The sequence below is a fragment of the Corapipo altera genome, unplaced genomic scaffold, assembly GCF_003945725.1.
Source record: "Corapipo altera isolate COAL_440 unplaced genomic scaffold, ASM394572v1 68, whole genome shotgun sequence".
Classification (NCBI taxonomy): Eukaryota; Metazoa; Chordata; class Aves; order Passeriformes; family Pipridae; genus Corapipo; species Corapipo altera.
The window spans coordinates 3,800,328-3,824,907 of NW_020884919.1; the positions used below are offsets into that span (position 1 = coordinate 3,800,328).

The window sequence follows — 24,580 nt, forward strand, 5'->3', positions numbered from 1 at the left end:
GCAGTCGGGCGGGGGGGGGGGGGGGGCAGATTGTCCAGTTATGATGTGCATACCTGTCCGGGAGGAATTATATGGAACCCTCATACTCGTTCATCACTTCGGTTTTCCATGCTGGAGTAGTTTTATGAGAGACACTGATAGAGGCTGTTTCGAAGGTTGCTAAAGACCATGTTCATTGCATGCTTGGTTTCATGCGGCTCCTGGGCACTTGGGGTCGGTGCAGGGAGGTGGGTGTTTCAAATCTCACCCAAGAACAGGTATAAATCCTATATGAAGAGTTGTGGTTGAGGTTATATATCTGGGACATCAAGGTGGGCAGCCATCAGTACCTGTTTTAGGGCCAACAACTGCACATCCTGCACCCATGTCTGAAGGGTGTCCGTGCTGCTGCCAGAACTGCAAAAAAAAACATACACCAGGCGTGAAATACATATTAATTCACAAGGAGAACATATTCCCTCATCATCAAACTAACTTCTAATACCCTTTTGGGGTCTGAACACCTTATGTTCCCCCTTGCAGCAGTAACTGAGGGCATTGATCATCTCACAAGCTCCTGGGCATTAACATTTAACCATCCAATAATTTGGTTTTTAAGTGAAAGCGGGGAGATTAATAAACTTAATCTAGCATTCACACAGATTTGAGGACAGCTGACCTCTGCCCTCTAGAGACCCAGGCTCATTTAAGAATCTACATCTGAGAGAGCCCCTACAGTTGTCATGTTGCAGCAAGTCTCGTCCCCCATGGTCTGTGACATATCACCCTTGCTGTCTGCAGCAGGAGCAGTGGTGACAAGGAATTTGCTGCTTTTATTTGTGTCTCCCTACTCTAAAAGGGTCAGTGTTAGCAAACACAGCTCCTTCCTGCAAGATAACAGGCTCGAGCAGCTCTCCTGTGGGGCAAGCACAGCAAAAGCAAAATATTGGTCAAAAAATAGTCAATCTTCCAACTTGGAAGGAAAGAGAAAAAAATACAAACACAAAACCAAACCAAAACAGAAAAAGTAAAAGGAATCTGTGGTGCCAGGTTTTTGTTTTGTGGCACAGGTTTGCAAGTTTTGGTATTACCTTATAAAAATCCCCAAATCAGCAAAACCTTTCATGTTGGAGCATTCAGTCATGGCAATGCTGCCCTGAACTGCAAAGCATTATCATAGACTTCTTTGCACATTTCACATCATGCAATTCTTTGGGAAAAAAAAAATCTGGATAGGAGTAGTTTGTCAATGCTATTAATAGATATGTTTAATGCAGAAGTGTGCAATGTGATGAACAGCCTTGGCAGGAACCATATCCAGCCTGATTGTATTGTTACTGTTTGATGCAGCAGTGTGTTTGATCAGTTACAAGTGATGAGTATCATATCACATCAAACAATTTAATACAGTCTCATTGTATGGAATTATGGCTGCTGTCAATCAGTATGTGGCCTATTCCTTACAGATCTGTCTTTGAGAGATGGAATACAGTGGTAGCTTCATATGCATTAATAAATAAAAGTGCTGCTGAAATTCCATACAGACCTGTTGAGATTTTTGTTTCTCTTTTATGGCCTTTTTATTTTTTACCTTATTTTCACGATTATTTTTCACTCTCTTCTTTCTGGATGCTTCATGGAGGTGAGTACACCTGGTCAATAGGACCACCAAGGGTGGGGCTGGCATGCTTTGAAGAATGTTTGGAAAACATCTAGCAAAGATATATATGTGAGAGTTGTGAATTTTGTTTTTCTGTGAATAGCAGCCTGAGTATAAATCCACTGAACTTGTTTTCAGCTGAAGCTTCACAGAGTCTCTTTTCTTGGCTTCCTCAGGGAGAGGAGAGGCTATCTATTAAAAATGCATATGTTTTGTCTTACTGCTTGGCGCACCTCACTTGATAACCCCCTACTTTGGTTTGGGGATGGCACTCTTTGAACTTAAAGTCTCTTCCTTAGGACTGATATATTCAAGGTGCTGGAGGGGAAGCCTGTGTCAGATGAAAGATATGTATGTAAATAACAGTGTAGAGGTGGGGTTTAAGGCATCACCCATTTTACTATCAGTTTCAGACATGTGCTGCTCTGATGCTGGCTTGCCTTGCTTCCAGTCCCTAAGACAGGGGATGGTTTTTAATGAAGTCATACTCTGCTGCCTACAAATATGGGGTCATGCTACACTTGTATGGGAGCGGTGATTCCAGTAATGTTGCTTATTGTGGTCAAAGAGGGCAGAAGATTGCCTTTTTGCATCGTGTGGCTCTGGGGTTTTGGAGCCTGCACAGACAAATTGATTGCATTGCAGTAGGGCCACACATTCAGAGAATGGAGGTGTCACGCTGGAAAGCCAAATTTCAGCAGCTGATTAATCAATGTAATGACTGGAAGTTTTTTTCACCTTTTGCTACAGTCTCAGCCTGCAGATCTGAATAAGATCAGTACTTGAAAGGGAAACCTCAGAAGAAATTTTTGTAGATGATCAAGGAAGTGGTTGTTGACTTAATAAATGACACATTTTCTTCTACATCAAAAATTATCCTTAGCGGTAAAACAAGGCCTGCTGAGAGATAGGGACAGGAATAGGGATAGCTGCATTTAAGAGACATTTCTAGATGACTTTGGAGTGGTGACTGAGTTTGAGCTCACCTCTGGTTTGGGGAAATGCAGCCTGGCTTTCTGTGGCATGGATTTCCCAGCAAAACTGCTCTGATGGATCCCGCCAAAGGACTGGGAGCAATCAGGGCTGTGGAGAGGTCGGGAGGAAGCTTAGCATTATGTAACTCCAACAACCTGAACTCGAAGGCATCCATATAAAGCAAATAAATAAAGACCCGGCTTGCTCCTGTAATATCATCCACCTGATAATTCCTGAGCACTGCTCAGCCAGGTATTTCCTCTGCCTTGTAATCCAAGCAAGACAGACAAGACCCCATATGCTCTGTTTTCCATAGAGGAACAGGTTGTCCTGTTACACATATCATTCGGGAATCTTATTATTTTTATGGATTACAGAATGGCCGCAATTATACCCTGCTCTTGCAGATGAAGGTGATTGATTCAGAGCCAAAGAGCTCCATGGTGTCTGACAGTCTGGGCCTTACAGTGCAAGGTAAAGTAGAGATAGCAAGTGTAAAATATTATATATATGTCTTTATAGCAAAAGTATTTTACTTCAGACCTGGCTCGTTACATAGCTACTCATGACACTCCAGAATCACACAGCACCTGAAGCAGAGCATGTCCTACCCCGGTTTATCTCATGTCTGGCATTAATTGGCCATGGCTCCGTCTGAGACTGTGATCCAGTCAAATCCTGTAGGCCACGCAGGTCTGGATGGTATTTGGATCAGAAAACTCATCCAAGCAAGAGGAGCATTGGTTTGCCACTAATCCACAGGAGAGCAGTACCTCTACAAGGTTATTTGTAGATTATAAGGCCAAGAAAGGACTATTTGGATCATCTGGTGTCACGTGTATAACACAAGCCATATGACTTCCCTCAATTAATTCCTGTTTGAACCAGAAAACCTCATCCTCTACTGGTCTAAAAATTGCCAGGTATGCAGAAGCCACCACAAAATTTGATATTATTAGATACAGTGTTTTCAGAGAGATTTTCTCTCAAACAAGGAGTCAGAAGTGACATTTATCTCCTGTGATTATTAGATGCTTGTTGCTAGGGCAAGGACGTGAGTCACAACACTGAGACTGAGGTCCCCAAATACCAATACCTTTCACCTGGCTTTCCCTGATGGTCCCATATTCATCTGGAATTCTTCATTTTGCCATTTTCCTGTGTTTTCTTTTGCAAATGGCAATTCTTTGGCAAATACCATAGTGATTTGGTGGACAGAGTGATGGTCTCCTGATAAATAGTGGTCCCTGTGGTAATTTGGTGGAATCTACCTAAAATCACCAGGAATGGCGTTGCTAAAATGATAACCAGACGTTTAGTTAAAGGGGTTTGATTTGATGTGCATTTTAGGGGGTTAAATATAATGAAATAAAATTATTGCCATTAGTGTAGGTTGTGAAACCAGTGCTGCTTGCTGGGATGAAAGGCACCATATGTGAGATATGTTGCTGATTTCTTATCTCCAGAAAAAATATTCTTAAAGACTAGAGGGACACCGTGATTTATTCCTGCTGTAGGGGCAGTGTTTCATGGGTTGGTAGCATGAATTGGGGTTTAAGAGAATGAGGGTGGAACCCATTCCCTCACTATACGCAACCTGAATGAGCTCAAGATTAGCATTGCTGAACTAAAATGTCAGATTTTAATTACAAGGAGAAAAGCTTTTTTAAAAAATCCTGTAGAACATTGACACTGATCTTTACAGGTGTTCACCTGGTTTGTACAGCACATCTCCCTCTTCCAGCTACACAGCCTGTGCAGGAGTCTGTGGGAGGAGTGTTATTTCTTAAACAGAGAAATATGCTTTCTAGCTAAGGAGATATCCATATCTCCCCCATCACAATAATAATGAAAAGCCTCACAAAGCTGCAAAATTCAGACCCTCCTTTCCTTTCTTGGAGGGCGGAGGGAGGAAAATTCTTAGTGAATTGCCATGGGGCGACAGGGCGTCTTTCTCCTTCCTCCCAAGAGGTCCAGAGAATCCTGCACCCAAGTGACATGGCTCTGGTGTGAAGTGAGGGACCCCCAGTCATGGTCCCACAGCGACACAGCCATCCCGTGTTTGTAGGATGCTCAGGAGACAGCTTGCTTTGTGCACATGGTGCACAATCCCTGGTGTACGTGCCACTGATTCCCAACACGACATCTCCAACGTTGTCGCCGAGAGGGAAGATCTTAAAGGACTTTCCCAATATGTGTAATTCCATGTCTTTCCTATCCCCCTGCCTCCGGTGCAGGACCCCCAACGAGTTAAAAGTGTAAGAGCTGCTCAGAAAGAGGTCAGCTAATAAACGATACCGAAATCCTAGTCCCAGATTTTCTGTTTCCAACATGCTGCGCAAGTAACACTGTGACACTTTGGCAAGATGATGGAGAAAAATCCTGTGCCAGCTGACTGATGAGCACCCATCTTTTTTAATTAATTGGGTTGAAAAATGTCTTGTGTCAGTTTGAATGTAGGGGCTCTTTCAGCTGCGTTTTTCTGGATGCATATATAGATATATCTAACTGCAGATTTGAGAGCCCAGCATGAGGCCTCATAAATGATAAAAATATGTATATATTAGAATTATACACACACACACATGCACATATTGGATAAATTGATGCTTAAACATATACGTGTGTATATAATGTTCTGTTCTCTGTTCTGAGAGATATTTATAAATAAATTTTATATATATCTATCTCTATTATGCACAGCTCTATGTGCATGTGTATTGTAAAATCTGTTTGTTTTTTTTTTCCTGGTACGCTTTTTAGTTTTTAGCAGAGCAATATATCTGATTTCGCTTTAAATTAAATGAATTTATTTGTCTGCCTTCCCTTAATGGAATCAGTTTTGATATACTCTTTGTTCATGCTGTTACAGGCTTCAGTCTAAGGGCTCTTTGTATTAACTTTTTTAAGTTACATTACAAAGAGGTTTTAAGATTTCCCAACAGGCTTTTATTTAACCAGGGCTTTTGATCTCAAACCTGCTGGGGCCTAGTGAAATCCTTACCAATTCTCCAGTAACTCCTCACTATTGGAATTTGAAAAGACCCACCTGAAGGATTTAACTCGCTGTATGGCTTCAGCCATCCTTTAGATGCTTCTATTCATGCAGACAGTGAGGGGGTCGAGGGCACCCTTTGTGATCCTCCGAGTAGCCTAAGGTGCCCTTTGCATAAGTTGTACTCCTGAGGAAATAAAAATCAGGAGGACACAAACCTATATACCTTATTTCCTGCTATCTTTACTTAAAGGAGGAGCACAGGGGGTCTGCTTAACATCCTTTGCTACCTAAATACCTTTTGGACATGGGAACTCAATAAAGGAACTTTCATTGCATCCATTACCCTACTGCGGTGCATAGCAAATTAGATTTAAAAGGGTACTTTTTCCCTTACAGCTATTTCTATCATTTTCTTTAAAATTTCAATTTAGTGTCTAGTGACAGAATATTCTGTAATGTACATTAGAACTATATAACACCAATTATGCTAACTGTGAACATTATTTCAAAAGAATTAGTTATATTAAGTTATAGATAAACCGTTGGGAAAAAAAAGGTCAGGTTAGGGGGAAAAAAAAAAGGGAGCTATGTGATAATGTTTTAAAGGAGCAACATGAAGTGAATGCTCTTTTCATTTTTTAATCCTTTCCTTTTGCATAACCCACACTGAAAATTCGGTACTGGCTTGGTCTGGGTTATTTAGGCAGGGGCGTGGCCTGTCACTGTGTTAGTTTACAGCTACAAATCATGGTGTAAAACCTACAGCTGGGTCTTGTGGTTGTGGAGAAACATAATTTCCTCCAGTTTTGGAGAAATGGGATTGCAGAAATCCACAAAAAAGTCTTTTGGCAGACACTGATGACCAGTGCATAGACAAAAAAAAAAAAAAAGGGGGAAAAAATGCTGGCAGACCAAGCTTGAAAGAATATAGTAACTAAGCACATTCTTGTCACAGTTTTGGTTGTCTATTTTCTTTCTCATAGCTGTAAGTGATATGCCTGTTACCTGCATTTTGTGTTAGCCTTCTCAATTTTTTTTTTTAAATTTTAATTTGATGTTATAATAAAACCACTCCAAAGAATGCAACAGAATCTAAATCCACCTTCTGTTTTCATGACTCTTATTTCCATTTGTCTATTTGCTGTTGGTTTGTGGGTTGGAGGTTTTTTGAGTTTCAAGATCTTAGATGTTTGGGCTGCTCCTTTGTGTGCATTTGATCTGGATATGTATTGCACTGGAATTGTTTTTGTGTAGATGAATAAAATAAAAGTTCTCTATTTTAGTCCTTAATTTTTTCCTTCCTTAAAAGTTGTTCTAGACTTTTGCTGGAACTGCACGGGGTTTGGTTATTTCAGTTTGTAGGGATTCCTGGCAAATCATTTGTGTTTGTTTGACGTCCTGTGGGATCAAACTGCCATGAATTTTGAATGATCTAAAAACTGTGTAGTTTACTTCGGCTAAAACTGCCTTCCACTTGAAAACATAAATCAGCTCACTTGAAATCTAGTCAAGGTCTTTTTTTTATTTTTTTTTTTTTAACACTTGGGACTTGCCTCAGCTCCAGCTCGAGCTGGAGCATCGCTGTGCTGGTCCCCTGCATTCAGAGGAAGAGCTGGATGACATTGCCAATAGTCACGTGCCAAATTGCTGAGCAGAGAACAGTCAGGGCTGTCCTTCATGTCTCAGCAAATGCTAGGTCTTTGGGCAGACCCTGCAATGTACCCTGCCTGGGATTTCAGCTTCTGCAGGCTTGCTTGGGATGGGTTTTGCTTTTTTGGAGGTTGTCTTAGACAGGTCTGAAGTTCAATAACTTCACAAAACTCACTGGATTCCAAGTCAATCACAGAATCATTTAGGTTGGAAAAGACCTCTGACATCATCGAGTCCAACCTTTGGGCCTTTGGTCAGGACTCTTTTAACTTGCAAACACAGCTTTAAGTGGAGCTACAGTAGGAGCTTTCACTTTTTCTCTAGCAGTGAAGTGGAATTAGAAGCAGATGTGAACACTGGCATTGTCTCTGGGGGACAGATGATGTTATTTCACCAGCTTGACATCTGTTAAGACTAGATTAAACCCAAAATGTACTGGGCTGGTCCTGTTCTCTAGATCCTCTGGAAAGGGATTTGTCACATCAAGTGTATTTGGGGATTCAAGCCTACCTACAAACCTGGAAGCCTCTGAGCTGGGACTTCAAAATGGACTTTTTTTATATTCAGAAGATGCAAACCACAACTGAAAGTTTTATATCTTTGTGGCACAGATGTGAGATTTTAATGAGTCCATCTTTATAAGACAGTGGGAAAGAAAGGTAAATTGGGAGGGGAAGAGGGAACTTGTGACTGGTAAGGCCCGGTGATACTTTAGAATGCTCGTCCATGTGTGCCAACAGGAAAGCACACCAATCCAAGACCTTTATTCTTAAAAACTTCCTGAAAACTTTGTTAGGCAATGTCTTCTTTGCCCACCCCAAAGAGGGGAAGCTCCTCAGGTGCTTGATTTCCCCAATGCTGAACCCATGGCTCTGTGTCTTGGGGGCTTATAGAAAACCCTAATTTCCATGTGGATGGCCATGGGTGCCTTTGTGGAGGGAGCAGCACCGGATGCTGCCCAGATGCCTGAATAGCCACCAAGAAACCAAAGCATCCCAAGTTTTATTTTACTGACTCCCCCTGTGACCTTTGGTAAGTAACTTAACCTGTTGTCCTCAGGATCCCCAGTAAAATGGGAGACCTTAATACTTATCTGGTGGGATAACAGTGCTTAATACTTACCTAATTGGATGACAATACTTACCTACATACCTCACAGGGGTGTTGTGAGGATTAATTAGCTAATGTTTGTAAAGTGCTTTGGAGATGGAAAGCGGCATATAGGAGTGCTAAGCACTATTACTCTGTGTCAGCACCGAGACCTTAAAATGGCTAAGGCTGTAATAAGAGTTTTTATATCTTTTAAAATAAGCCAATTGTTCAAGGCATCTGGATACTGGACTTATTTTTAGACAGAGATTTCTAAGAAAGTTGGGAAACAGAAGGGTATAATTATATGACCTGAAACCTTTTGTTGTTTCTTTTAGTTGCCCAACTAAACAATCTTAGGTGTCGTTTGATGAATTGTAAAAACTGCTTGTTGGAGTTTTAGACATATCAGTGTTTACTCTTGCTGATCAAACACTATTTCTTGAAATAAATATCTTTGCTACAATTTGGACAAGCAAATATATTAAATAAGCCAGAGGAAGTATTTATTCCTGTGTTCTTTCTTTCTGTATTTCTTTCTGCAAGCAGCTTTTTTTATCAGTGTAATTCTGCTCTTGTTCCCATTAGGGTAACTGAAAGGTAACACCACTGCAGTAAATGGAATTACACCAGATACAAAAGCATTATGTGAGAGCAAAATTATATTTATATGTGGTCTGAAATGCAACCTGACACTTGGTTTTAAAGAAAAATCAAACCAACAGTTCCTAGAAATATATATAAATGCAACTTTAACAGAAATTGTCGAGCTCTTTGTTGAATCCTTCTTGTTTCATGGCAACTCCTAAACAGATTTTGTAAAAGGAAGGTCTGGTACAGCATAGACCATATTTTCCCTTTCATAGGAGGAAACTTTGCAAGATTTTTGCCTTTAAATATTTTATTTGGTTCCTAATATGAGCTCTTGGTCCAAGAAAGCAACTTTATAGTTATCAAAGCACCCATTTGTATTTTTTTTTTTGCAAGAGCATTTCTTCAGATCTTTTACTCCCCAGTGTTAAAGCGAATTCCCACAAATTCCTAAAATCTGTTAAAATACAGAGCAGAGTGCTTACATTGGTATGTTGTATGTTGGCTGTCCCTGCTAAAGAGCCTGTGCATTTTCATCCCGGGTATGCAAAAGAAATTTGATATACTGCTGGGCTAAGCACCAGGATTTGGTTGGCTCTAGGACCAATTCTTACATTTCTGCATCAGGCAGTCGTAAGGATGGATAACACTTGAAATTAAACCTACCCCAAAACCTTTCGTATGGATATCAGGTTATTTGAAAATGTAATAGAGACCATTCACTGTAATTAAGGGTGAGTCAAGGAAAATGGCATCAAAGAGCTCAAAGCAGCCAAGAGAAAAACTTGACCCAACCCCAAACGCATTTTGGTGTCCCAGCTGCCCGAACAACCGAGGATACTTTGGGAGAAGTGAGCCAGGAAGTCAGGTGTGGTTGTTGGAAGGGATATCTTCCAGATTAGCTGGCATTTGGCCCTTCAGTGAGCCCAGCGTGGGCTCCTGGGTGTTGGATCCAGCTTTGGACCACAGGAGGAGGATGAAGTGAAGTCTGACTGACACTGTCATGGGCAAGCTTGTCAAGCTAATGCTTATAATATATGCATGTGAATATAATAGCTATCTAGAGCTTTGCAGTTGGCTGTTCTTGAGGAGGAGCTGAGGGGACAAGGGGACTTAGTGTTTGGGGAGAATTATCTGTATCTAGGCAGCAGAATTTGCAGACTTGGAAGCTCGGTAATTTGGTTGAAGTACAGGACTTTGCTAACCCCTTGGTACCCGTTGTTAACATTTCCCAGAACAGGAACTGTTGCCAAAATACAGAGGATTGCCATAGTTGGTGCCTGGAGCCAAGAAGGTGAAATGCAGACAGGGAGGGAAAAGGTGGGGAAAGAGGGGGGGTGCAACTGGAGGCTGGTTGGGAATGAAACAATGGAAAAAACGTCGAAATCTGAATTTCCGTCTGTTCTCAATGACCTTGGGCAAATCATACAAGCTCAGTGTAGAATGGGATAAAAGCTCATTTCTACTGCACCATAGGAATGAATGGAGGTAGTGCAGCATCCAGGTGCCACCCTGATGGAGACAGCCACAGGTATGCAGTGCTGCTCCCACCCTGGAGTGGGACAGCACACTATGTCCTGTTATGGAAAAACACTTTTGCCATTATCTCTGTTCTTGCTGCCTCAGGAGACCTAAAGAAGATGTAGCAGCAGATAGTTTTGTACACCTGGATTTAATCTTTGCTCTCCTGCCTTCCACAAATCAACTCCATCTGATGATGTAGTGCATATTTCCAGCATTTTCACCAGTTTGAGAGCACTTCCTAAAAAAAGTTCTGGGAGGAAAGCACTGGACCAAAATCCACCTTTCTGAGCAGACTGTGCTTGCTGCATCAGCGATGGGTGATGTGTAGTTCAGTCAGTAACACCTGAAATTGCTTCAGTGAAGTCTAACAGAACTTGTATGCCAAAGATTTTGGTCCTAGTCCAATAGTGTTTAATAAATAACGATTTCTATTAAAAAAAAAAAATGGTCATACAAATAAGACAGTGCTACTGAGCAGGAGAGCTTTGAGGTGACACAAGGTACCTGGTCACTGAGACTGCCTCTGGCAACCAAAGAATCACAGAATCATAAAATGGTTTGGGTTGGAAGGGACTTTAAAGATCATCTCGTTCCAATACCCACAAGCACGTCTGGGCTATGATTCATTCTATTTTAAAAAACTCAGTGGTCACTTCCTCACCTTTGGCCAAGTATTTACTCTCTTCCCTTTGAGCAGCACTGATGTTACATGATGTGTGACCACTCTGGGGACCCAAACTGGCCAAACTCACGCCCTGGGAAATGAATCTCCAGATGGTCATTGGAGGTGTCAGCCCTAGCCTAGAGAAAGGATGTAGGATGTGGGATGGGGGACTTTGGGAAGGGTAGAGGCATAGCAACCTCAGAGGAGTCTGAGCAAGACATCAAGAAAACACCCAATGAAAATATTTTGCTTACTGGTTTTAATCATTGCTGGTGCTGTAGGTGATCAGATACAAAGGACTAAAAAATATGACAAGAAAGAGCTGTCTTAAATTAAGCATTTGTTTGGAGATAGCCTAAATTAAGCAAAGGACACCTTGTGCAGGATGCTGAAGTCTGTGGCAGACACAAACCCTCTTGTTTCTACCTCAGCCTCATCCTCATCACTGCAATGAAAAGTATTTGTGCGCTGCTCAGCGTGTGTGGATTTCTGCAGCCCCTGAATGGGATTGTAGGAAGAATCAAAGTGAAGTGTCCTCTTTAGGTCCTCAAGAAATAGAGCTTTCTGCTGGTTAACCATTACTTTGCATTTTCCCTTCCTTACAAAACGACTGAGGTTAAACATTAAGCGCCTGCAGTGAAGGACACCTGTATTTGCTGGTCCCATTATGCAGCTCTACTGAAAAGGCTTTACAGCTGTCTGAATTAGCATAATTAAATCCACATCAATTAAAAAACCTCCATCATCTCTTTCCCCTTCAGATGCAGATAGTCGCATTTGTCTAAGGTGCTAAGTGACAAAAGAACTTTTTAACAGTGGAAGCCGGAGCTGAAAGGAAGAGTAATATGGGTTGTATATTGGCCCGCCGTTCACCTTAACACCAGTGGAAGTGATTAGTGGGTGCTGCTCTGCCTAAAGAGGTAAAGCTGCCTTTTGCATGACAATGATGCCAGGACCCAGAGCCAGGAATTAGAGATGTGCATTTTACAACAGGCTTTGGCTTCTATTGCTCCTTTATACCCCATTAATGGGGGGAAACAAAGCCTGGCATGATTTGGCCAATTTCCCCCACCCTACTTTCTTCCCTTTTTTTGTTTTTTTGGGGGGTTTTTTTGGTGTGGTTTTTTTTTTTTGGTTGTTTTGTTTTAGGTTTTTGTGTTGTAGTGTGTGGGGAAGCCCCAGTGACCCCAGGATAGCGGCAAGGCTGCGCTGTGTGATGCTAGCGAAGAGAATTCCTCCAGATGAAAACTGACATGGGGTTCAGGGGTTAATTTCTGGAACAGGCGCATTTGCATACAAATGAAAAATGATGGAATTTCTGTTCTCCTAAATTTTCAATGTCATCAGCATCAAACAGCAGTCAGTGCTCCCTTGCTGTTTGAAGAATATTCATTACTTCAGAAGAAGGGGCACCTTGTTTGGTATTAATCTCCTCTTCAGGTCAATGACTTAATTTGCTAAACTCCATCTGAAGTGCCACTCACTTTTTGATTTCTCTGCTATTCTTTGTTATTTTTCATAACATGTTCTTAATACTTTTTTTATTTGTAAGGGGATACGTGTCCCCAGCAAAGGCGAGCAGGAGGAAGGACTGCCTTTATTTATTTTCACCCAGAGAACTCAGCACCCGTCTGTATCATTTGTAGCACATTTTGGTGTCTGCTCACCTTAAGATTCATGGGGTTTTTAGCAAAAAGAAAATAACTTCTGGGCCCAAATGGGAAAACAAAAATTTTTCACTCAAAACTGATATTTAAATGGACATCTGGTGCCTTGTGCAACAAGGTTACGGGGTGTCATGCCTCTAACAAAAGGTAACAAGCGGCAAAGTAATTAATCCCCCAAAGAAAATCATAATATTCTTTTAGTTCCTGCCTCTGGAAATTCTCATCTGAAACCACAGTGGCTGAGGACGTACTCGAGGAAACTTTTGTGTTAGCTCTTATTTCCCCATTGTCCTCTCCGTGTCTGCCAGGGGCCTGAGGAAGGATCCCATTTCCCCCCGTTTTTGCCCTTCATGGTTATAATTCTTCTCCCTGAATAGGATTATTCAGGGGATCTTTAGATCTTCAGAGCTTGGGGGTGTTACTGGGTAATTGGCCCGGGGCACTCAGATGGCCATTCTCACCCTGTGGCCTGGGTGCTCCCGGCTGAGGGTCCCAGGAGGAAGGTGAGTTTCCCCTCCACTGCACCAAAACATCACCCCTGTCAGATAGGAACCACCCAACTCATGTGGAAGGGCTGTAACAAAGCCTCAAACTCGGGATTTGCCCCATAACATTTTGTTTTTATATGTCTAGGCCTTTCTGAACTTCCCGGCCAGACTTATTCCTGATTCTCAAGATAATGGGTTTTTTTGTTGTTGTTTGTTTTTTAATTATTAATCAAATCTGATTTTTTTTTTGGCATGAACACTTATGGAAATGAAGCAATTGCACTGTCTGTTCTTCTGTCTGTCGCCCCTACTAACTTTTGAACCTCTTTGCCAATATCTCTCCAGTTTGTTAACAGGCTAGAGAGCTCAAAGGTGTGAAGTGCTTTCCAGTTTTCTTTTTATTTTTTTTTTCCTTCCATATCTAACTCTGAAACGGCAACATTTACTGTTTGAAATGGTACAGAGAGCTAAAGTTGTCTGTTTGGGGTTTTTTTTGGTAACTTGCAAAGTGGAAAAGAGGTGATCTGAGGATTAATTCCCCACGTGTCTCTATGAAACCTGTTAACAATTAACCAACTTGCTCCGGATGCCTCCAAGTCCAGCTGGGGGAGGCTCAAGATCCATTGCAAAAAAAAAAACCAAAAAAACAACAAACTATTTGCACATAGTATATACAAATGATTTGCCTGCAATTGCCTCTCACTGCCTTCTCTTCATGCAACCTTTTCTTAAACTGAGAATTTTTGAGGTTTTTCCGTATTTATAGAGTGTGTCGCTCAGCGGGGCTGTAGCCCTGACCAGGACCTTGAGCACTAGAAAAATAAAAATAAACAGGGGCTGGTGGGGGGGAGTTATATTCCTACCTGGAGCATTAAGTTAAGAGTGTCTAAGGGCCTTGATCCTCAGCCCCAGCCAAGCTGGATTTAGTGTAGGTCATATTAAGGTGGGGCAAAGGGGGCTTTGTGTCATTTTTAGATCCCCTTATCCCAGGCTGGCTAGCCCTGACATGATGGGAGGGTGCCTGTGATGGGAGGTTGGGATGGCAGAAGGCTGGTGTCGTTGGCCCGGCGCCATCCAGAGATCCTCTGCACCGAGGGCAATTCGGGGGTGATGGGATAAGCCAGCTTTGCACAGGCAGCTGCTTTGGGAGCCTGGATCTGCCTTGTTATCCACAGAGAATGTCCTCAGCACAGAAAACTTTCTCTGTGGGAAGGTTTGCATGTGGGAGCGGATCCTGTGCTGACATGCCTGTGGTGAGTGGGGAGATGTTCCCTCCAGTGCAGTTGTCGTTGTCGGAAGAACAAATCAAGAAACTGTCAGATAAAGCTGAGAGAATCAGTAAAAATCAGCATCATCCAAAATTCAGGTCCAAAGAGTTACAACTGTCCATGTCTTGTGCTGTGAAATCCTCCTAGCAGGGAGGCTGGATTCCTTCCGATTCTCTTACGTGACAGAACACAGGCGAAAGAGGGACTCTCATGAATGCTTTTGTACTGGAAGGCTCAGGATTCTAGCTGAGGAGCTGATTCTTAGTCACATCTGTCTATCTTGTTGTATGAATATTGATAATAAAAGTCAGAAAGAGAGACTTGTCATCGTAAGTGCATCAGACTCTGGCACTTGCCTGCTCAGAAGGAAGCGGCTCTGCTGCCTCGCTGCTGTCGATGATGTCGGTTTGTTGAAATAATATGTCTCTGCCAGCTGAGAATCTGGCCACAAAATGAGAAAAGTTGAGATTCCCATTGTTGAATTAGTTTGGCCACATTAAAAATACGTCGCTCTAGAAATGTGTATATGAATATGCTAATGTTTATTTTGCTAAATGTGCTTGCCAGGATGTGCCATGTGGCTGAGTTAGTGTTACTTTAAGAATCCTAATTTTTTGCCTTTTCAGACTTTGGAGCTTTTAAACTTGTAAACACAGCATTTTGTTGGCATAAGTCTCTGTGATTTTATGCATACAGCTGACTTTTATCTTCACTTTTTACATCACCTTAATACTGTAAGAGAGAAAGCACTCATCTGTTTATGATAAGTTTATCAGAAATACTCCAAAGTTTTCCATGACTAAGATATTATAGTGTTACAGTGGCTTGCTACAGGGTAATTTCGAGACAACAAACAGAATATTTCAAAGCCCAGATGTCCTGTTTAGACAAGGGGGTTTATATTGATTAGAATCTGCTTTCACCTAACATCGTGTAGTAAATATCACAAAGACGTAATTAGAAAATTTGGTACAATATTTAGTCCTAGTCCCTGTGTGCCAGAATTGTTTGACTACTGAGAAACTGGAGCTTGTTTGCATCCCAGTGTGTTGTGAAATGCAAACTTCAAAGAAAATATTATATCTCCCAACTCCAGCTCGTGAGAGTCTTGGAAGTATAATACAGAAAGGCTTAACAATCCCTGCTGAGGAAAGGGCAATTTGACACTGAAACTACTGTTAAAGCACCGTTGACACACTGGTGGGCAAAAAGTGCTTATTAGAGGAGTCTAGTTACAGTCTCGGGAGCCAGGGAGAGAAAACACACCCAAGTCATTGTGGAAATTGGCAAGTTGCACCAAATAGATGCGTTTTGTGTATGTGTCTGTACTGTTGTTTTTTTTTTTTCCTCCTTAACTACATATATCTTCATGTTTGCTTCGTAGGCTTTCCATAAGATCGGGGGCCTCGTGGTATTCAAATAAAATATTTAGATTTGCAAAACTTCTGGAAGCCAGATTTTAAGGGAAAAAAGAAGTTTTTTGTCAGATTGTCAATGTCTGAATTTCATCACAATCTGTTCAGCTGTTTGTTGCAGGAAGGCGTAAAACGTAGTGGGTAAGTGTGTGTTTGTACTTCTTATACATATTGAAAGAGGGCTGCCTAATCCCCTTGATGAGGAAAGCTCTGTAAATTATATACATCTGCAGGCGCTGTGCACGGGTAGTACAGAAGCAAAGAGGCAGATCAGCAATTTGAGGGAGAAAATAAGAGTTTTCTCCCGAACTCAGCTCTCAGGAACCTTGGAGCAGCCCAGCCTCCTGATGATGTCATTTACTTGTTTGGGTTTTTTTTTAATGACCCGACTGTTTTGCCTTAAAAACTTTGCCTAGGAGGCCCTTCTACACACTTAGGATTCCTGGCAAGAGAAAAAAATATTTGCTGATGACAGCTCTGAATATATTCTCTTTAATTGTCACTTATGTCTCTGTCCCATCCTCTGCACTCTGCTAAAAATAGTACCTTGGATTGATGGTTTTGACACCATCTAATGTATGTATATTATTGGATACAAAACCTACATAAAAATGTCAAGAATGAGACCTCAGCCAGGAATAAAATTGAAAATCACAAACATGAGACAAGACCCAAATAATGAGGGTGTTGCAAGGAGATATTATACTGATGTCTCTGTGTAAATACATGCGGGCAGAGCTGTAAAGATCCTACCATCTCCCATGCATAGAGGATTCCTAGAATAATATTTGCCTATTTTTTTTTGGTAAGTAACTTGTAGGTAGTGTTTATATTTATCCTCAGCCTTCCCCAGCTTCCTTTAATAGCACGATTTGCTAATCATGCTGCAGCACTTGTAAGGTAAGTGCAGAACATATTTTCCTGTCCATTTTGCAGAGGATAAGTTTGTCCAAATTACACAGCAAGTGTCTGGCAGAAGCGAGACTAGACACCAGGGATAAAATCCCTTTGATTTCACTGAGGCAAGGATTTTATTCCAGGAGTTTTGTCTCCGGTCCTCCACTCTGTCTACTATGCCCTGTGTATTCTGGGCTTTTGTTGATACTCGATACAAGTCTTGGCTTATAGGGTTAAAGGAAAGTCTGACAGAGAGGCAGCAATAGTAGCGTTAATGTGACACTGTAGTTATGGTTTTGTCAGCATTTCCATTATGGACTTCTGTTTGCAGCAATTGTAAATCAACCATGAAAAAAAAAAAAAAGAAAAAAAGAAAAGAAATCACTGTGAACTAAAACTTGGCATACCAGAGTCCAGGAGGGAATTTTGAGCTTTTGGAAATAATGGCTTCTGATTACCATGGACAGGCATGACATGATGTGCAAATATACACTCCACATCGCACTGGAAAAAAGCAGAACAAGTGTCACCACTTTACCATGGCCAAGAATGTGAAGACAGAGGGTCTTTCTGACTTTTGGAAGTGGTAGAAATATTTTATTATTCCCAGGAACATCTGATTAATGCCCTTAATGGCTTCTTAATTCTTCCTGTTTACTTTGTATCATCCCATGTCAGGGAAGGACGATGGCTGGCTTTGGGGTTTGTAGTAGATCAGACAGTCAGCTGGTGTTGATCAGCACAGCTCCACTGAAGTCCAGTGAAGTTAGGTTGACTTACACCAGCGGACAGTCTGGCTCCGTATCGTCTTTCCACAGGAGGCTGCGGCATTTGCTACCCATTTGGGGCAGTAGTTGATGTTTGTTTAACTTTGAAAGTCCATTCTGCCATACTGATTGAATTCCAGTTGCAGGATAGGCATAAGGTGACTTAAAAGTTTTTTCGCTGAGGACGTAGTTGGTTACTTTTAAGTTGTTTTGAGCTCATATTTATTGCATCGTATTCCAGGCTTTCTGCTGCTACGCAGCGAAACGATGGAGCAGGTGGTGCTCGGCCAGTTTATGACCACAAGGCTGGTCCAAGAGGCTGTAACTATCGCCTGCCCTGCACCCAAATCGTGATTTTGCATGATGAAGCTGAGTCACTGACCATTCTGGGTCAGAGCTCTGGGCTGTCCCCGGGACGAGCTCCCTCCTGCATCATCATCCCTCATGAGTCACAGGAAAGAGGAACCGTTGGCTCCTCGGAGCGCTTCCCAGCGCAGCATTCCCCAGCCGCCCAGCTGGAACCCGAGTCCTTGCTTCTGAGTTCAGCTTGGAAATAATTACAGTGCCGTAGTAGCTTTGGCTTTCGGTGGTGCTGCTAATAACCGAGCGCTAAATGTGGAGCAGCTCTGCAGAAGTGCCCCGGTGTCAGGTTACGGGGAGCAGACATCAAAATAAAGGTGCAGTAAACTCGAGGTAACTCGTCTTAATTGCGCTCCGGGGGTTGGGTGTAGGAAGGAGAAGCAGCAAAACTCATCGCTGGGGTTTTTTTAGATGTGACATTTCAGTGATGCACCAACAGAGGAAATTTTGCTTGCAGAATCCTGTGAGCAAAACACTTCTGAGAATGTATGTATACAATTGTTTAAAAAAACACAGGGTTACTGACACAGATGCCAATTTGGTAGGGCATATGGAACATTTACACTTGCCTTTTTCATTCTTTCTTGCTACAGCTGGTACTGATTTAGTATGTGAAATTTTACTAGCAGGAGTGCTAATCAAGACAGAGATTTCTGTGAGGATTTAGTCATTTATGTGGAGGAAAACTATGGGTATCATTAAAAAGTACAAGATCATCTATGAGAGGAACATTATCATTAGCAACTTAATTTTTAAAGCAAACAGAGGGCAAAAAACTACTGTATCCCTTGAACAACAGCAGCAGAAAATTATGTTCTTGTAACGTTCAGAGTCTTGTCACCTCTCTCTAAGTTTGGGAGAAGAAAATTTGAAATTCACTTAAAAAAAAAGGCAATAGATGATCCAAGTGTTTTTTCAACCAGCGTGATAGCCTGCTCTGCTACATCAAATGGATATGGCTGGGAATGGGATTAAATCCAAAAAGCACATCCAAATTCTGGATCTGTGTTTGAATCTGAGGCCTCCATTCAAACCTAACTCTGTGATGGGGCTGCCTTTTACCATCTCAGTGTTTGAGAAGGGGCCAACACTATCCCACATCTAAAATCCAGAGTTTGTAGAAGTGCCCTTTTTTTCCAGAAATTGCAATCTGGGCCTGGAATGGAGATATTCAGACATTAAATATCAATTCTGGCCAATTTGTGATGGGACAAGAAATACTGTATTCCACGAAGAAGGCAAAGAGAGTATATGACTTATCCAAAGAGGTGATTTTGCATTACACACGGCATAAAAAATTATGCTCGGGTTTAAGTACCATTTCCTGCCAAGATTATTTCAGTGCAAACAGCAACAGAATAACTGCTGTATGTTAAATATGTTGTACAGGTGGCCCAGTGATAGGGGAGACCTGAGCAATAACAGCCGACATCTGCGGCCGGAGGAGCCCGGGCGCGGTGGAGCCGCGTGCGGGGTCCCCGTGGAAGGCGGCCAGCTGCCCGTGCTCACAGCATCCCCTTCATGGAGAGATGTGTGAGGAGCTCTGGAGTGGGCTCTGTGCCCTTTTCCTGCTGCTTTTCCAACTAGTTTTGGGACTACGGGGAAAGGCAACGCGAGGAGGATGCCGGTGTGATGCCCTGGGTGATGGTGCTCTGAAAGGCCAAGAGATTTGCCAGTCAGTATGACCAGGAAATAAATAAATACCTGCCTGCAACTACGCAGGAATTCATCTCAGCTTCTCAGGGATTGGCTTCATATTGAGCCTTCTGAATATCTTTGCAAGCTGCTCTGCTTTGGTGTGACAGGCACTCTTTCCTGAGGCAAGATAACACTGAGGAGGGTTTGGAGAATGAAATCCAGGCACCTTCATTTGTTTCAAGAGTGTTAGCATTGTCCCAAGTGCCTCCCTTGCTGAGTAAGGCAGTAAATTTTAGGCAGACTCCCAGATATCACTGGATTCAGTAGCTTTACTGTAGTACAGATGTGAGGGGTCTCCTCTGACCCCTACAGGTAATGACTCTGTTGTGGTAACTTCATAAATGCTGCAAGGTTGTCTCATGTACTTTGGGATGTACCATGGCTTAAATTTTCAAAGAAGCCTGACTAAACTAGAATTAAATTCCCTGATGCTATTTTCCAGTATCACATGTAACTTTAACTACTAGTAGAAAAACCAAAGACATTGTAGAGCTTGAACAGGCTAAATGACTCCTGGATATGACAATGACAATTTTCACTTAAAAAGCTGTTTTCTCAAAATACATATACCACTAAACATGGTATCTCCAGGAGGTAGGGAAATGGGCATCAGGCTAATTAGCTCAAAGCAAGTGAAACCATAGGGGAAAAGGAAAACCAGCATTTATGTTGGTTTGAATATTGCTGCTTGCACTAAAATTGCTTGGATGTTTGTGAAAGCCATGCAGAGCTGCTACTGACTTTGTGGGCTCTGGGAGTGGGTCAGCTTCTCATCTGATGGCATTGGGACATCCCAAATCTGATGTTGGCAGCAGTGGAGCTCCCTCCTTCAAAAACCTCAAGCATTTGACTTGTATTCTTACAACTGTCCAAACTTCTCCCTAACATATCAAGGTGAAATAATCTGATACTGGGTCAGAACAGGAATATCACAGGACTTGTCTCTGCCTCCCAGGAAGAAAAAGAAGTGAATCATGATGGAGATTTCACTATTACCATCGATAAGAACAGTTACATCACCAAAAATGCGCAGTACAGCCATCCGAAGTCTCAGACAGTTTGTGATGTTTAAACATCTTAAGCATGTTGAGCGTTTTCTCTACATTTCTTGATATGGCACTGCGGTTTTATTTAAGCAATCCCGAAAATCGTGGCCAGCTGCACCATCTGCCAGAGATGATGCAGGATGGGTGCCTCCAGCATGTCAGCGCTCAGATGTCATTTAAAAGGGAAATGCTTTCTGTACTGGGAAGAGGGCAGAGACAAAGAGCCTGGGCAGGCAGCAGGCTGTGCTAAGTGGAAAGAAGAATTGATACCTTTTCTAAGGCCTGACCCGAACATCTGAGTTCCTTCCCTTGGGTTTTCTTGCCCCCAAATGTTCTTTTTTTCTTTTTTTTTTTTTATTTTTTCCATGTGCGTGTCTTTTTTTTTTTTTTTTTCTCAGCACTTGCAGATCTGGAAAAGGCTCAGAGAGATAAAGACTCCTCTGAAGTCGAACAGGTGGCTCGTCCAGGTCATTGAGCGCGATGGTGGCTGTGAAAGCAGAGCGTCCGTCGGGTCCCACCTCGGCGCAAGGCACGGGGGCGCGCGGCGGGGATGTGCTTGGCATTTAAAGGTCAGTCCCTCGCAGGTCCTCGGAACATTCCCGGCAGCAGGTGACCTCCGTGACTGCTCTCCCATCTCACACATCCGCCTCATAAGGAAGCCAGGCTGCACCTTTATGAAACTGTTTGCAGAAGAACGAGGCGTGATCACAACTAAGCTGAAGGGTGTCATATTCACTTTACCGCCGACATGAGGACCAGTGGTTGAATATTCGATTACATGTCAGTCACAGCACATTAGGCAATCTTCCAGTCTGCCAGCTTTGCCCTTCCCAGCTCCAAGCTAAGTGTCATCAGGAAAGAAGTAGCACGGTGAAGGAAGGAGGTGACTGGAGCTTCAGTCCCCATCAATAATGTCCTTTCTTATCTTTCCAGTAGGTCTATTGGGTCCTCCATACTCTGGAGAGGGTAAGGTTGTTCGTGCCTCCTGGCTGTGGATTCAAAGCACTCATGGTGCAGTGCTGCTCAGTTTTATCTCTAAATCCAAAGGTATAAATGCGTGCAAAAGCAGCAAATGGTGTAGTGAAAAATTAGGGAACTGTCATTCCAACTACATTACCAGAAATATTCTGCTCTTTCAAATAAAGTGGCTATAAAAACATGTTGCTCTGACCAAGCATTTTCTGGACTGTTTTGCTTGCAAATTACTTAGTGAAAATATGCTAGGAGTGGAAGTTAAGGGCTGCGGACAATTTCCCACTTTGCTAAAGCCAGAAAAATCCCATCTCAGCTCCAAGAAGGAAACTACTTTCCAAAATGTCAGCTCATGCAGAAAGTCCTGGTTCAGCTGGAACGAGCCACTCCGTTTGCGCTTGGTGGTTTCTGGAATAAAAAATGCCCTGCACACCCATGCTGGGAAACACAGGCACCAAAAGATAATGTGGGTAGATAATTCCCATTGGCACTGGGGGCTTATTATGGTTTTTGTTAAGCATCCTCCACCTGTTAGCACCAGCCATGTGAGGAGTAAACGGGTGGCATTCCCATTTTGCATCTTCTGTTTCCAAGGTTGAGCTGCACCTTCTGTTTGGAGACTTTCAAAGTGAATTTGAAATCAAAGGAGACAATGCTGCTGTGACTGGGCAGGACCTTCATAAGGAGAACTTTAGCTTTGTCTGCTTTGATTTCAGATTCACTTTGAGTGTTTTTCTGACAGGAGGTGCAGCCATCACAAGACTCTCGGTAGCAGCATCACCATTAACTTTTCAAGTGACCGTTACTGTTTAGCTAGAAAGACAATAAGATTGTGGTGGGTGTCAATGGGAATAACCTTTATGATACTTCCAAAGCTTCAATTCTGTCCTCGGGCTCCACAACTCCCAAGAAATACTTAGAGGGAGAGACTGCCTGCGGAGTGAAGAGTTCAGTGTGATGGATGAAACAATAAAAATGACACCGCTGGTAAAACTGAAAGTTTATGTGTTGTGCATATGATTGATGTCAGGGCAATGGCATCTGGACCCTGTGTCATTATGGGTGCAGCATGAGACCCTCCGTGTGGCAGGATGGATGGACCTGTGGCTGGTAAGTCCAGTAAGGTGAGTTTGGCCTGTCTGATGTCTGATCTCCATGAGGAGTTGTCTGTAAGGATTGAAGGCAGCTATCAACAGCAAAATGAGGTGGGAAAGGCAGGACTCCATTTTGGGTCATGCCTGGAGAAAATGGCTGTTCTCCCCCTTTATCACCCAGTCCTCCTTGACCATGTTTGAAAAGGGCATCTTCAGCGCTGACAGCAGTGTTGTTACAGACAGAAGGACCTGGATGAGAGCAGCCAGGGAAGTGCACCTTACTTGTAAAAAGAAAGATGTGTCTTGACAGCTTGCCAAATGCCACATCTGCCTCTCTTTGCACCTTTGCGGGTGAAGCTGAACAGCAAGGTGGTGAAGATGAGCAAACCTATCCCTTAACCGTGTGAGAGTCAGACTCTGCTTTTCCATCCAACAGCTGTAGGTGATTCATGACTGGAAGGACCTCCCTGAAACCCCATCTGCAACACCTGGGGGGAGGCACAGCTGTGAGCTCCCTGTGGTGGGGTGAGGAGGCACCACGCCACTCACACCTCAGATGGGCTGAGAGGAGGGGAGTATGGGTACTGTTAAATGCTTGTTGGTTTGGGTTTGTTTGGTTTTTTTTTTTTCCCCTATTGTTAATTCTTTTTTCTATTGGAGTTTTTTTCTTCTTTCATGATGGATCTCTGTTGGGGAACGCTGCTGAGAGTATGCAAGCCAAGATGATCTTTGAATTGTCTGTTTCTCGAGTGTTGAATTTGTCCTTCAGTCAACCAGGCAAGTCTGTCTTGGTTTATCTGTTTAGATATAAGGATTGGGGGTTGTATCTCTAGGGTTTTATTTTTAATTCCTGCTTACAATAATATTAAATCATAGCTTGCTAGTCTGCAGGTATCTCGGTGAGACTGTTTTGCCTGTGACAGTGAATATTTTGCATGCAGTGCATCAGCATTGTGTAAATTTTATGAACAACTTCTATTATCTTTGAAACCACAGAAACAAACAGTTATAATTATAGTCTGAAGATGCTATAGTATTTCAAATATGCCTACAGTAGTAGTATTACAATGAAAGTGTGGTGTGTGCCTGCAGCTTTTGCTGTGTTCAATGACATCATAATTATGCTGTATTCGAGCTCAAACTTCTGTCCTTAAACACAAACAGCTTGTGTGAACACACTTAGGTTTTCCTTTTTATTTCTTGTGATAGTCACTGGTCTGAAATTGGTTGAAATAATGAATAAGGTAGGGTAGTGCATTTTACAGGCTTTGTGTTGGGATTTGCTACGGATAAGTAGTAGGTAGTTCATGTTGTAGGATTTGGAAAATGAATGAATGCTGTTTAAAACCTCCAAATGGGCATCTGCTACTTGTTGAGCTGTGATCTTCTAGTCCTGGGGTATTTGGCAGTCTTGTGATTTGTGATAATGGAATTACTGAAAAAAATTTATCAACAAAGACATGACATCATGAGGGTGAAAACAAAGCTTATATTTCTGGAGTTGGTGCACTTTTAAGGGTGAAATGCCTCATGCGTGTGTCCTCAAGCATGGCCTTAGATGTCAATATACCTGATCCAGCTCCTGGCTGGTACATATGACCACATCCCACTGGCACAACGTGACATTTACAAGCTGAAAAGCTGTCCAGGCACCCATAGCCCTCCATCTTCTTTAAAGCTGACTTCATACCTATTCATACTTGTTCATGAAGTTCCAAAAAAGTTTTTATCTTGTTTCAGTTTTTCATTTAAGTTGTCCCAAAACACAAGGAGCTTTG

At 42.4% G+C, this 24,580-nt stretch overlaps 1 long non-coding RNA gene across 3 annotated transcripts; it reads left to right on the forward strand.

Moving 5' to 3' along the window:
* LOC113953293 lies at positions 1-21,396 on the forward strand. 3 transcript variants are annotated; one of them, XR_003529825.1, is made up of 5 exons: positions 1-227; positions 2,992-3,088; positions 11,892-12,050; positions 15,938-16,109; positions 17,874-17,984. It is a non-coding gene; the product is annotated as an uncharacterized LOC113953293 (long non-coding RNA). The 3 variants fall into 3 exon arrangements; XR_003529824.1 differs by having other exon boundaries at positions 3,022-3,088; XR_003529826.1 differs by lacking the exons at positions 15,938-16,109; positions 17,874-17,984 and adding an exon at positions 21,135-21,396 and having other exon boundaries at positions 3,022-3,088.
* Positions 21,397-24,580: the final 3,184 nt, after the last annotated feature.